We start from the raw sequence: 12,972 nt of genomic DNA, 5'->3' as shown, positions 1-12,972 counted from the left end.
TGCAGGTATGTAGGTTAATTGACTGGGGTAAAAAAAAAAAGTAAAAATTGTCCCAAGTGTGTGTAGGATAGTGTTAGTGTACGGGGATCGCTGGGCGGCGCGGACTCGGTGGGCCGAAGGGCCTGTTTCCACGGTGTATCTCTAAAAAAATAATAATAATAATAATAAATTTAAAAACCCCTCACAGCCCAGAGATGAGGTCATGGGCTGATTCTCTGCCAATGAACTAGTCAGCGCGTTACATCGCTCTTGGGCTGATGCATTGGAAAAAGGGAGGTATGTTGGTTTTGGCAGCTGAATTTGGGAGTTATTTTTAGCGCAGTGGGCTGCAGTTAGATGATGTGTCTCGCATCCTGAGATGGTACTTCAGGCAGTGAAGGCAGAAACGAATCTGTGTCCCATCCCACTGACTGCCTGGTGGATCTGATGCACTGGACAGATCTTTCTGGGTCCCTCAATAGGGTTGCCAACTGTCCCGTATTAACCGGGACATCCCATCTAATTTTTCTTACTTAAGTCCTTGGCTCCTCTGGGGAGCATAGGCCATTGACAAATGTCCTCCATCTCACTCGGTCGTTGGCGGTTCTTTCGAGATCTCCCCAGTTGAGCCCGCTCCGTGACATTTCTGCCTGGACACCTCTTCTCCAGCTGTTCCTGGGGCGACCTCTTTTCCTTTTTCCTCAGGGGTTCCATTTCAGGGCTTGCCGGGTGATGTTTGTCAGGTTTTATGAGGGTGTGTCCAATCCAACTCCATTTTCTCTTTCGAATTTGTAAGTCAATGGGATCTTGGCGTGTTCTTTTCCACAGGTCCACATTGCTCACTTTGTCTCTCCTCCAGATGTTTAGTATTCTCCTGAGGCAGGTGTTAATGAATGTTTGCAGCCTGTTTGTTGTGTGTTTTGTTGTTCTCCATGTCTCTGATCCATACAGCATCACCTGCTTCACATTTGAATTAAAGATGCGTATTTTTGGTGTTGATTGAGATGTATTTTGAACTCCAGATGGGACATCCCATAATTTGGGCTAAATTGGTTTGTCCTGTACGGGACCGCCCTTGTCCCGTATTAGGCCCGGGAGGCGCTGTAGGCCCAGACACTACAGGCCCAGACAGTGTAGGCCCAGACAGTGTAGGCCCAGACAGTGTAGGCCCAGACAGTGTAGGCCTAGACAGTGTAGGCCCAGACAGTGTAGGCCCAGATAGTGTAGGCCCAGACAGTGTAGGCCCAGACAGTGTAGGCCTAGACAGTGTAGGCCCAGACAGTGTAGGCCCAGATAGTGTAGGCCCAGACAGTGTAGGCCCGGACAGTGTGGGTCCGGACAGTGTAGGTCCGGACAGTGGAGGCCCAGGCGCCGCCTAACGGAGGTTGCATAACAACCCACCTCCCGGCCCGGGTGGCCGCCATTGGTGGAGCGGGAGCATGTGGCTGCTGGCTGGGTGAGGTCACGTGGGGCGCGGGGCGGTGACGTCACCTTGTCCCTTTTTTAGGAGTGAGATAGTCGGCACCCCCATCCCTCAAGCACCCATCTCACTGAAGAAGGGTGTCGACCCGAAACATCACCCATTCCTTCTCTCCAGAGATGCTGCCTGAAACGCTGAGTTACTCATTCCTGCCATTGGGAAGAAGACATAGGAGCCTGTATAACTTCGGTTTAAACCAGTATCTGCAGTCCCTCCTTGCACACCTTACCTGTGGCCACCTATTACCTGCCACGCTTTGTCCTGCCTCTCCCCTCTTCCAGCTTTCTTCTCCCTTCCCCACAATCAGTCTGAAGAGGGTCCCGACCCGAAACATCACATGCCCACGTCTTCCAGAGATGCTGCCTGACCCGCTGAGTTACTCCAGCCTATCTTTGGTTTAAACCAGCATCTGCAGTTCCTTGGGCCTACACTTTGGGAGACAGAAGTTTGATCTCGCCATTTTGTGCACATGGATCTTCAGTTCCCAGTGGAAAGGGATGCATTTGGTTAAATGGATCGCTCGTCTGTGGGGGAAGGGATGGCAACACTGGATTTAGAAGCAACAAACAAACTTTGTGTTACACAAACAAATACAAAACGTTGGAGTAACTCAGTGGGTCGGGCAGCATCTCTGGAGAACATGGACAGGTGACATATCGTGTCGGGACCCTTCTTCAGATCTGAAACATCACCTATCCATGTTCTCCAGAGATGCTGCCCGACCCGCTGAGTTACTCCAGCACTTTGTGTCCTTTTTTTGCAATCCTGTTGGGATTTCTAAGGCACATTTAGGGCGGCACGGTGGCGCAGCGGTAGAGTTGCTGCCTTACAGCGAATGCAGCGCCAGAGACCCAGGTTCGATCCCGACTACGGGCGCCGTCTGGTTGGAGTTTGTACGTTCTCCCCGTGATCTGCGTGGGTTTTCTCCGAGATCTTCGGTTTCCTCCCACACTCCAAAGATGTGCAGATTTATAGGTTAATTGGCTGGGCAAATGTAAACATTGTCCCTAGTTGGTATAGGATAGTGTTACTGTGCGAGGATCGCTGGGCGGCGCGGACCCGGGGGGCCTAATGGGCCTGTTTCCATGCTGTATCTCGAAAATAAACTAAATTTATTTATGGATGAGACATGGTTGCCCCTGACAACATTTACTATCCAGTATAATCTGTCTCTGAAGAGGGTTCAGAGTTGATTTATAGTTGGGCCTTGGAGTTATGGAGTGATACAGCACAGGAACAGGCCCTTCGGCCCGCCAGGTCCGTGTCAACCATCGAGCACCCATTCACAGAGATCTTACCCGGACCCATTTTATTCTCCCCACATTCTCATCGACTCCCCCACAGTTTCTCCCACTGACCTACACATCGGGTTGCCAACTTTCTCACTCCCAAATAAGGGACAAAAGGCGACATCACCGCCCCACGTGACCTCGCCCACCCAGCGGCCACGTGCTCCCGCTCCACCAATGGTGGCCGACCGGGCCGGGAGGCGGGTTGCTACTCAACCTCCATTCGGCGGCACTCGGGCCTCCGGACCTAAACTGTCTGGGCCTACAGTGTCCGGGTCTACAGCGCCCCCTGGGCCTACAGTGTCCGGGTCTACAGTGTCCGGGCCTACAGCGCCCCCCCGGGCCTACAGTGTCCAGGTCTACAGTGCCCCCCGGGCCTAATACGGGACAAGGGCGGTCCCGAACGGGACAAACCAATTTAGCACAAAATAAGGGATATCCCGGCTAATACGGGACAGTTGGCAAGGGGCAACTTACAGCAGCCAATTAACCCGCTGAGCTGCCTGTCTTTGGGATTTGGTAGGAAACCGGAGCACCTGGGGGAAATGCACCCGGTCACAGGAAGATCACAGACAGACAGCATTCGAGATCAGGATTGAACCTGGGTCAATGAGGCTGTTGGGCAGCAGTTCTATTCTCTGTGGCTCTGTGTCGCCCAGGGACACTCAGTCTGAAGAAGGGACTCGACCCATCAAACATCAGCCATTCTTGTTTTCCAGAGATAGGGCAGCATGGTGCCTTGCAGCGCCGGAGACCTGGGTTCCATCCCGACCACGGGTGGTTCTGTACGGAGTTTGTACGTTCTCCCCGTGACCTGCATGGGTTTTCTCCGAGATCTTCGGTTTGCTCCCACACTCCAAAGACGAGCAGGTTTGCAGGTTAATTGGCTTGGTAAATGTAAAAATTGTTCCTGGTGGGTATAGGATAGTGTTAATGTGCGGGGATCGCTGGTCGGCGCGGACCCGGTGGGCCGAAGGGCCTGTTTCCGCGCTGTATCTCTAAACTAAGATGCTGTAGGACCCGCTGAGTTACTCCAGCATCTTGTGTCTGTCTCCGGTCGCTCACTTTTGGAAGGGAGGTGGACCAGCAGTGGGGGGAGGTGGACCAGCAGTGGGGGGAGGTGGACCAGCAGTGGGGGGAGGTGGACCAGCAGTGGGGGAGGTGGATCAGCTGGAGGAGGGGGAGTCGAGACAAGAGGTCTTTAGGAATGCACCCTGCCAAACCTGGCACCGTTACTGCAGAGTTCAGCTTGAGCCACCATCTTATCACTGACTCCTGCTGATAGTGCACAGATAAGCGGATAAGAGCAAGGCCAGGGTACACAGAATGTGTAGGAACGAACTGCAGACGCTGGCTTACACTGAAGGTAGACACAAAATGTTGGAGTAACTCAGCAGCATCTCTAGAGAGAAGGAATGGGTGCATCTCTGTTCCGATTTGGTACAGATCGGAGAATTTAACACTCTCCACTCTTCTCTTGACTCTCTTTGCACTGTTACCTTTGTGCAGGTGAAAATATTAAACCCTAAACCAAATTAGATAACAGTATACATAAGTACAATCAAGCCAAACATGCGTGCAATAGGTAGGGCAAAGATACAGAGTGCAGAATATAGTTCTTGGTATTGTAGCGCATCATTTTCAATGACAAAGTCCAATTTCTGCAGTGAGATAGGCTGGTACTCCGTCAATAGGGTTGCCAACTGTCCTGTATTAGGCGGGACATCCCGTATTTTGGGCTAAATTGGTTTGTCCTGTACATGACTGCTCTTGTCCCATATTAGGGCCGGAGGGCGCTGTAGGCCCGGACACTGTAGGCCCGGACACTGTAGGCCCGGACGCTGTAGGCCCGGACGCTGTAGGCCCGGACGCTGTAGGCCCGGACGCTGTAGGCCCGGACGCTGCAGGCCCAGACGCTGTAGGCCCGGACGCTGTAGGCCCGGACACTGTAGGCCCAGACACTGTAGGCCCGGACACTGTAGGCCCGGACACTGTAGGCCCGGACACTGTAGGCGTGGACACTGTAGGCGTGGACACTGTAGGCCCGGACACAATATAGGGCTGGACCCTGTAGGCCCGGGCGCCGCCTAACGGAGGTTGTGTAGCAACCCGCCTCCCGGCCTGGGCGGCCGCCATTGGTGGAGCGGGAGCATGTGGCCGCTGGCTGGGTGAGGGCACGTGGGGCACGGGACGGGGACGTCACCTTTGTCCCTTATTTTGGAGTGAGGAAGTTGGCACCCTACTAATACGGGACAAGGGCGGTCCCGTACGGGACAAACTAATTTAGCCCAAAATACGGGATGTCCCGGCTAACATGGGACAGTTGACAGCCCAAGGCCCATCCCTTCTCTCCAGAGCCGCTGCCTGTCCCGCTGAGTTACTCCAGCATTTTGTGTCTATCTTTGGAGATAAACGCTGGTGGGACGGACAGAGAGGGAGGCGTTTAAGATGCTTCTTGTGTACGTTCTGTGAGGGGTTCACATTGCTGGTGATAGTTCATCCTCCCCCCCATCCCCTCGCCTTCCTCACCAGTGAGGTGCAACCTAAGCCTCAGAACAGCGTGGAAGCGTGGCCTGGTTTGGCTTCACTTGCGTCGGACCACTCACTGGCTTGCCTGCTGTTTATAGCTTGTGTTTGAGCTGCCTGCATCCGCGATTGGATTTTGCGATGTAGGACAGAGCTACACTGCCAACCCCAGGCTCAATCCTTGGTGGGGAATGCTCAATTTCTGGAAAGTGTGTGTGTGTGTTGTACGTGGGTGTGTGTGTTTGGTGTGTATGTGTGCGTGAGTGTTTTGTGTGTATGTCAGTGTGTGTGTGTGTTCTGTGTGTATGTGTGTGTGAGTGTTTTGTGTGTGTGTCCATGTGTGTGTGTTTTGTGTGTATGTGTGTGTGAGTGTTTTGTGTGTGTACGTGTGTGTGTGTTGTACGTGTGTGTGTGTTTTGTGTGTGTATGTGTGCGTGAGTGTTTTGTTTGTGTGTACGTGGGTGTGTGTGTTTTGTGTGTATGTGTGTATGAGTGTTTTGTGTGTGAGTGTTTTGTGTATGTGTATGTGTGCATGAGTGTTTTGTGTGTGTGTATACATGTGCATGTGTATTTTGTGTGTGCGTATGTGCGTGCATGTCAGTGTGTATGTGTGTGTGCGTGTTATGTGTGCATGTTTTGTTTGTGCGCTTGTTTGTGTTTTGTGTGTGTGTATGTTGTGTTTTGTGTATGTTTGCATGTGTGTTTAGTGTGTGTGTGTATGTGGTGTTTTGTGTATGTTTGCGTGTGTGTTTAGTGTGTGTGTGTATGTGGTGTTTTGTGTATGTTTGCGTGTGTGTTTTGTGTGTGTGTGTATGTTGTGTTTTATAATAATAATAATAATAATAAACATTTATTTTATATAGCGCTTTTCCAAATGCTCAAAGACGCTTTACAAAAACAGTCATGACATAAAAACAAACAGACGAACTATCCTGACGGAGAAGCGGCGAACAAATAGCGCCAGCGTCCTCTCACGTCAGGGTCCGGCAGTAGACAATAAAGAACACAAGACACACAATTACAAGTTTAACACAAACAGCCATTACAGTGATTGCTCCAGGCACACCCTCACTGTGATGGAAGTGTGTGTTTTGTGTGTGTGTGTGTATGTTGTGTTTTGTGTATGTTTGCGTGTGTGTTTTGTGTGTGTGTGTGTTGTGTTTTGTGTGTGTGTGTTGTGTTTTGTGTATGTTTGCGTGTGTGTGTTGTGTGTGTGTGTGTTGTGTTTTGTGTGTGTGTGTTGTGTTTTGTGTATGTTTGCGTGTGTGTGTTGTGTGTGTGTGTGTGTGTTTTGTGTGTGTGTGTTGTGTTTTGTGTATGTTTGCGTGTGTGTGTTGTGTGTATGTGCCCGCGTGTGTATGCACTGTTGGACAGTAGGGGTTTGAGCAGATGGACCATAGGACGTCCTAATCTGTTACAAACTCCAGCCATTGAAATTACAGATCCCAGGTCCCAGTCTAACCCGCCCAGTCTCCTCTTTAATCTGGCGTCGTATTTTTAAATCTAACTAGTTTAAATTTGAGATTCTGTGCCTTCATCCAGGAGCTTTCTGATTAGCTGCTGATTGCAGCTTATGAAGCTGTGTTGAAGGTGGTGTTAGTGGTGACACAGCGGTCCCGATCCCTCCTCTGCCACATCATCTCTCAGTTCAGACGTTAAACTGAGACCCTACAGCCATTCGGCTATTAAACACTACAACCTCCAAATAAGCTCCGAACTACACAGACTATTATTGTTATTATTGCATTATTATTGTTTGTTTGTTTATTATGTGTACTTATGTGTGTGTGTAAATGTGTGTATATATGTATGTATATATATGTGTGTGTGTATGTGTGTATGTATGTATATGCATGTATATGTGTGTGTGTGTGTTTTGTGTGAATGTGTGCGTGAGTGTTTTGTGTGTGTGTGTGTTTTGTGTGAATGTGTGCATGAGTGTTTTGTGTGTGTGTACGTGTGTGTGTGTGTGTGTGTGTGTGTTTTGTGTGTATGTATATATGTGTATAGTGTGTATATATATGTGAGGTATCACAAAACGCCGGAGTAACTCAACGGGTCAGGCAGCATCTCAGGAGAGAAGGAATGTGTGACGTTTCGGGTTGAGACCCTTCTTCAGCCTGACTCGCTGAGTTACTCCAGCGTTTTGTGTCTACTTTCGATTTAAACCAGCACCTGCAGTTTTCTTTCCTACTATGTTTACATATTGTGTTGTGCTGTTGCAAGTAAGAATATCATTGTTCTATCTGGGACACACGACAATGAAACACTCTTGGCTCTTGTGGAAGCCAATGAAGCTGCCCCTGTCACTGTTTGGGATACAACGTTGGTGAGGCTGCATTTAGAGTACTGTGCTCAGTTCTGGGCACCCTGTTATAGGAAATATGTTGTCAAGCTCAGGGCCGTCTTAACGCATGGGCCTGATGGGCACTTGCCCGGGGGCCCACGAGCATAGGGGCCCCATGCTGATCTGTGTATGTTAAGTGACTTGCAATAAATAAATACTACTTTAAAAATGTAGGTTCAATAAGTGCTTTTTTCGCAACATTTTCCATCCCTAAGTGCTTCTCACAGCGATCTGTAAGTGCTTTACGCAACAATGTAGCACCCTAAGTCCATCGCTAAGTGCTTTTCGGTAAGTGCTTTTCGCCGGCACGACAGGGGGGGGGCTGGTAGGGAAAGGGGGGTGGGGGAGAGTAACGGTAGGGGCCCCAGTACACTGCTTTGCCCGGGGGGCCATAATGCTGTAAAAATGGCCCTGGTCAAGCTGGAAAGGGTACAGAGAAGATTTACGAGATTGTTGCCAGGATTCGAGGACCTGAGCTATAAGGGAGAGGTTGAGCAGGCTGGGACTCTATTCCTTGGAGTGCAAGAGGATGAGTGGTGATCTTACAGAGTCGAACAAAATCATGAGAGGAATAGATCGGGTAGACAAACAGAGTCTCTTGCCCAGAGTAGGGGAATCGAGAACCAGAGGACATAGGTTTATGGTGAGGATTTAAGATTTAATCGGAACCTGAAAGGTAACTTTTTCACGCAAAGGGTGGTGGGTGTATGGAACGAGCTGCCGGAGGAGGTAGTTGAGGCTGGGACTATCGCAACAAGAAACATTTAGACAGGTACATTGTTAGGGCAGGTTTAGAGGGATACTAGACCAAGTGGACCCGTTGGGCCCAAACCTCTCCTGCATTGGTGCAGCACCCTCTCCTCCCCCCCCCTGCACCCTCCCCCCCCACCTCCCGCCGTCCCCCTCCCTCCCCCCTCTCCCCTCCCCCCTCCCCCCCCGTAAGAAAATAACTGCAGATGCTGGTCAGGCAGCATCTCAGGAGAGAAGGAATGGGTGACGTTTTGGGTCGAGACCCTTCTTCAGAATGATGTCAGGGGGCGGGACAAAGGAAGGATATAGGTGGAGACAGGAAGATAGAGGGAGAACTGGGAAGGGGGATGGGAAGAGAGGGACAGAGGAACTATCTGAAGTTGGAGAAGTCAATGTTCATACCACTGGGCTGCAAGCTGCCCAGGCGAAATATGAGGTGCTGTTCCTCCAATTTGCACTGGGCCTCACTATGGCACTGGAGGAGGCCCATGACAGAAAGGTCAGACTGTGAGCGGGAAGGGGAGTTGAAGTGCTCAGCCACCGGGAGATCAGGTTGGTTAAGGTGGACTGAGCGAAGGTGTTGAGCGAAACGATCGCTGAGCCTGCGTTTGGTCTCGCCGATGTAAAGAAGTTGTTATCTAGAGCAGCGGATACAATAGATGAGGTTGGAGGAGGTGCAGGTGAACCTCTGTCTCACCTGGAAAGACTGTTTGGGTCCTTGGATGGAGTTGAGGGGGGAGGTAAAGGGACAGGTGTTGCATCTCCTGCAGTTGCAGGGGAATGTGCCCGGGGATGGGGTGGTTTGGGTAGGAAGGGACGAGTGGACCAGGGAGTTATGGAGGGAACGGTCTCTGCGGAACGCAGAGAGGGGAGGGGATGGGAAGATGTGGCCAGTGGTGGGGTCCCGTTGTAGGTGACGGAAATGTTGAAGGATGATTTGTTGGATCCGCTTGCTGGTGGGGTGGAAGGTGAGAACGAGGGGGATTCTGTCCTTGTTACGAGTGGGGGGAGGGGGAGCAAGAGCGGAGCTGCGGGATGTAGAAGAGACCCTAGTGAGAGCCTCATCTATAATGGAGGAGGGGAAGCCCCGTTTCCTGAAGAATAAGGACATCTCTGACGCCCTAGTATGAAACACCTCATCCCGGGCGCAGATGCGGCGTAGACGGAGGAATTGAGAGTAGGGGATAGGGCCCCGATCGGAAACGTCACCCATTCCTTCCCTCGTGAGATGCTGCCTGACCCGCTGAGTTACTCCAGCATTTGGTGTCTACGTTCTGTTGGCTGCCTGAATTGCAGGGACAATGGGCGAGACAGGGCGGTGTGACGATGGGCGATTATTCTGGACTTGCAAGGGTTACCTCTGGAGACGTGCGATGTTCGTGTGTGAGTTACCCTGGGGCTCTGGAGCGGCTCCATAACTGTGTGCATTGTACGGCGAGTCGGGGGACGGCTACACCACAGAAGTGAATCACTGTTCGGCGCTGAGCCTGGCAGCAAACCTCACGCTTGGTCACTGTTATTCCTGGCCGGCAGCCCCAGTTTGCAGAGGGATTCGCGTCGGTTCCCGCCATGCGTCTGAGTAGCCAGCTCTCCCCGGTGGACGCGTGTAACGGGAGAAGAGAGAAGCTTCGGTCTGACGCTACTGTCAGAGGGCGGTGAATCTGTGGAACTCATTACCGCAGAGGGCTATGGAGGCCAAGTCAGCGGATATTTTTAAGGCAGAGATACTCCCATCAGCCAAAACATTATGACCACCTGCCTAATATGCTGTTGGTCCTCCGTGTGCAGCTCCATACACAGCAGGGTGCGATGCACTGTGTATTGTGACACATTCCTCCCGTGGCCAGCGTTAAAATTTTCCGTGACTTGTGCCACAGTCGACCTTCTGTCGGTTCGGACCAGACGGGATAGCCTTCGTTGCCTTCGCGCATCGATGAGCCTTGGGCGCCCAACACCCTGTCTGTCGCCAGTTTGTGGTTTGTCCCTCCTCGGACCACTGTCGGTAGGTACTCACCACTGCTGACCGGGAGCACCCCACAAGCCTTGCCGTTTCAGAGATGCTCTGACCCAGTCGTCTGGCCATAACAATTTGGCCCTTGTCAAAGTCGCTCAGGTCTTTACTCCTGCCCATTTCTCCTGCATCCAACACATCAACTTCAAGAACTAACTGTTCACTTGCTGCCTAATATATCCCACCCCTTGACAGGTGCCATTGTAACAAGATAATCAATGTTATTCACTTCGCTTGTCAGTGGTCGTAATGTTTTGGTAAATTATTGATTAGAACGGGTGTCAAGGGTTATGGGGGGAGAAGGCAGGAAAATGAGATTAGGAGGCAGAGATTGGCCATGATTGAATGGCGGAGAAGACTCGATGGGCCGAATGGCCTAATTCTACTCCTATAAACTTGTGAACTTGTACTGGAGTGGCCTATGATATTATCCGAAGATAGACACAAAATGCTGGAGTAACTCAGCGGGACAGGCAGCATCTCTGGAGAACATACAGAGGTGGCGCAGCGGTAGAGTTGCTGATTTACAGCACCAGAGACCTGGGTTCGATCCCGACTACGGGTGCTGTCTGTACGGAGTTTGCATCTGCATCTGTACGGCAGTTCCCATCTGCCTCTGAAGAAGGGTCTCGACCCGAAACCTCACCCATTCCTTCTCTCCAGAGATGCTGCCTGTCCCGCTGAGTTACTCCAGCACTTTGTGTCTATCTTCAGTGTAAACCAGCATCTGCAGTTCCTACGCATACAATCTTATCCTCTGTGCCTTCCCTCACCCCATGCCATGGGTGATCTTGAAGCTGTGCGCTCTAGTATTTGATTTTTCCACCCTGGGGGAAAAAGGTTCTGACTGTCTACCCTATCTATGCCTGTCATATTTTTATATACTTCTATCAGCTTTCAATATAGCAATATCCCACATTCCACATAAATACATGGAATATAGTCTAAGGCAAATGTGTCAGTTCAGCATGCAATTAGGCTGGATATAATGTTTAAATAAATGCAACGTTATAATTGATTTAAAAGAGTCCAAGTACCTAAAAATAAGTTGATGATGGTGCTTAATGTGTCTAAAGGCAGTAGTGCAGAAAATACTGGGATTTAAGTTAGACACCTCTTCAAGACTAGACAAGTTTAACTGTACGTTATTAACAGAGGCCGGTGAATATTAGCTGTAATTCTCCTGCCAGGGATTGCAGACTGTGAGTGGGAAAATTCTCTCTTAGTTACGCAGGGAGGGAGGGAGGGGGGAGAGAGTTGCTATTGATAAATGTGGACGTCTACCAGTAGGTTTGTTTCGTTTGGTTTAGAGATACAGCGCCGAAACAGACCATTCGGCCCACCGAGTCCTCTCCGACCAGCGATCCCCACACGCTAGCACTGCCATACACACGCACAAGGGTCGATTTACAATTTTTACCAAGCCAATTAAACCACAAACCTGTACGTCTTTGGAGTGTGGGAGGAAACCAGAGCTTCTCAGAGAAAACCCACGCAGGTCACGGGGAGAACGTACAAACTCCGTACAGACAGCACCCATAGTCAGGACTGAACCCGGGTCTCTGGCGCTGTGAGGCAGCAACTGTACCGCTGCGCCATCGTACCGCCAGTGTACCACAATAACTCAGAATTAAAGGGCGCTCTTTTAGAAAGGAGGTGAGGAGGAACTTCTTTAGTCAGAGGAACTCAATCTGTGGAACTTCTTTAGTCAGAGGAACTCAATCTGTGGAACTCATTGCCACAGAGGGCTGTGGAGGCCAAGTCAGTGGACGTTTTTAAGGCAGAGATAGACAGATTCTTGATTAGAACGGTTGTCACGGGTTATGGGGAGAAGACAGGAAAATGGGATTAGGAGGCAGAGATCGGCCATGATTGAATGGCAGAGAGGACTTGATGGGCCGAATGGCCTAATTCTACACCTAGAAAGCCACTGTCCCACTTCGGGGATTTTTTAGGCGACTACAGGTGACTAGGCCGTGTCCACACGGTCACCTGTACGGTCACCTGTACGGTCACCTGTACGGTCGTGAGTCGTCTCCAAAGAATCGTAGCGTTTTTCTGGTCGCCGCTGGATTTTGAAATGTTTAAACAATTTTCGGCGACTGTTGGTTTGACGCCACTGATCGTAGCTTGACGTCTCCTGACGGGGGCGCTGTCGTAGGTTGTCATCAGGTGACGTAGGTTGTCGCCGGTGCTGACTTCGGTGAATTCCATTGGCGACTACCCACGTCAACCGGCGACAGGTACCGGCGTCAAACCCGGAGGCCAAAATGACGTGAACTGTCTTCAGTTGTCGCCGACACGGTCGTAGCTTGTCGTGGCTTGTCGCGGGTAGACGTAAGTTGACTTCGGTTGTCGTAGGTTACCGCCTGTGTGGTCGTAGGTTGTCGTAGGTGCGGTCGTAGGTGGACGTCCTAAGTCGCGACGATTGGGTTGCCGGTTGTCGGTAGCTTGCCGTAGCTTGCCATCGACTCGGTGGTAGGTTGTTGTAGCTTGTCGTAGACATTGTCGTAGGGGGGGGTCCAGTCGCCGGTTTTTCGGCCACCTGCTACGACTATTGCAGCCGCCTAAAAAAACGCCTAAGTGGGAC

The 12,972-nt window shown here is 50.9% G+C and overlaps 1 protein-coding gene across 1 annotated transcript in view; it reads left to right on the top strand.

Annotated features, from left to right (window-relative positions):
• LOC144611735 (tyrosine-protein kinase receptor UFO-like) overlaps positions 1 to 12,972 on the top strand; it is a 105,208-nt gene that overhangs the window by 13,648 nt on the left and 78,588 nt on the right.

The sequence above is a fragment of the Rhinoraja longicauda genome, chromosome 41, assembly GCF_053455715.1.
Source record: "Rhinoraja longicauda isolate Sanriku21f chromosome 41, sRhiLon1.1, whole genome shotgun sequence".
Taxonomy (NCBI): Eukaryota; Metazoa; Chordata; class Chondrichthyes; order Rajiformes; family Arhynchobatidae; genus Rhinoraja; species Rhinoraja longicauda.
Note: the sequence above shows the minus strand (reverse complement) of the source record. Positions and strands in the feature narration are given on the sequence as shown.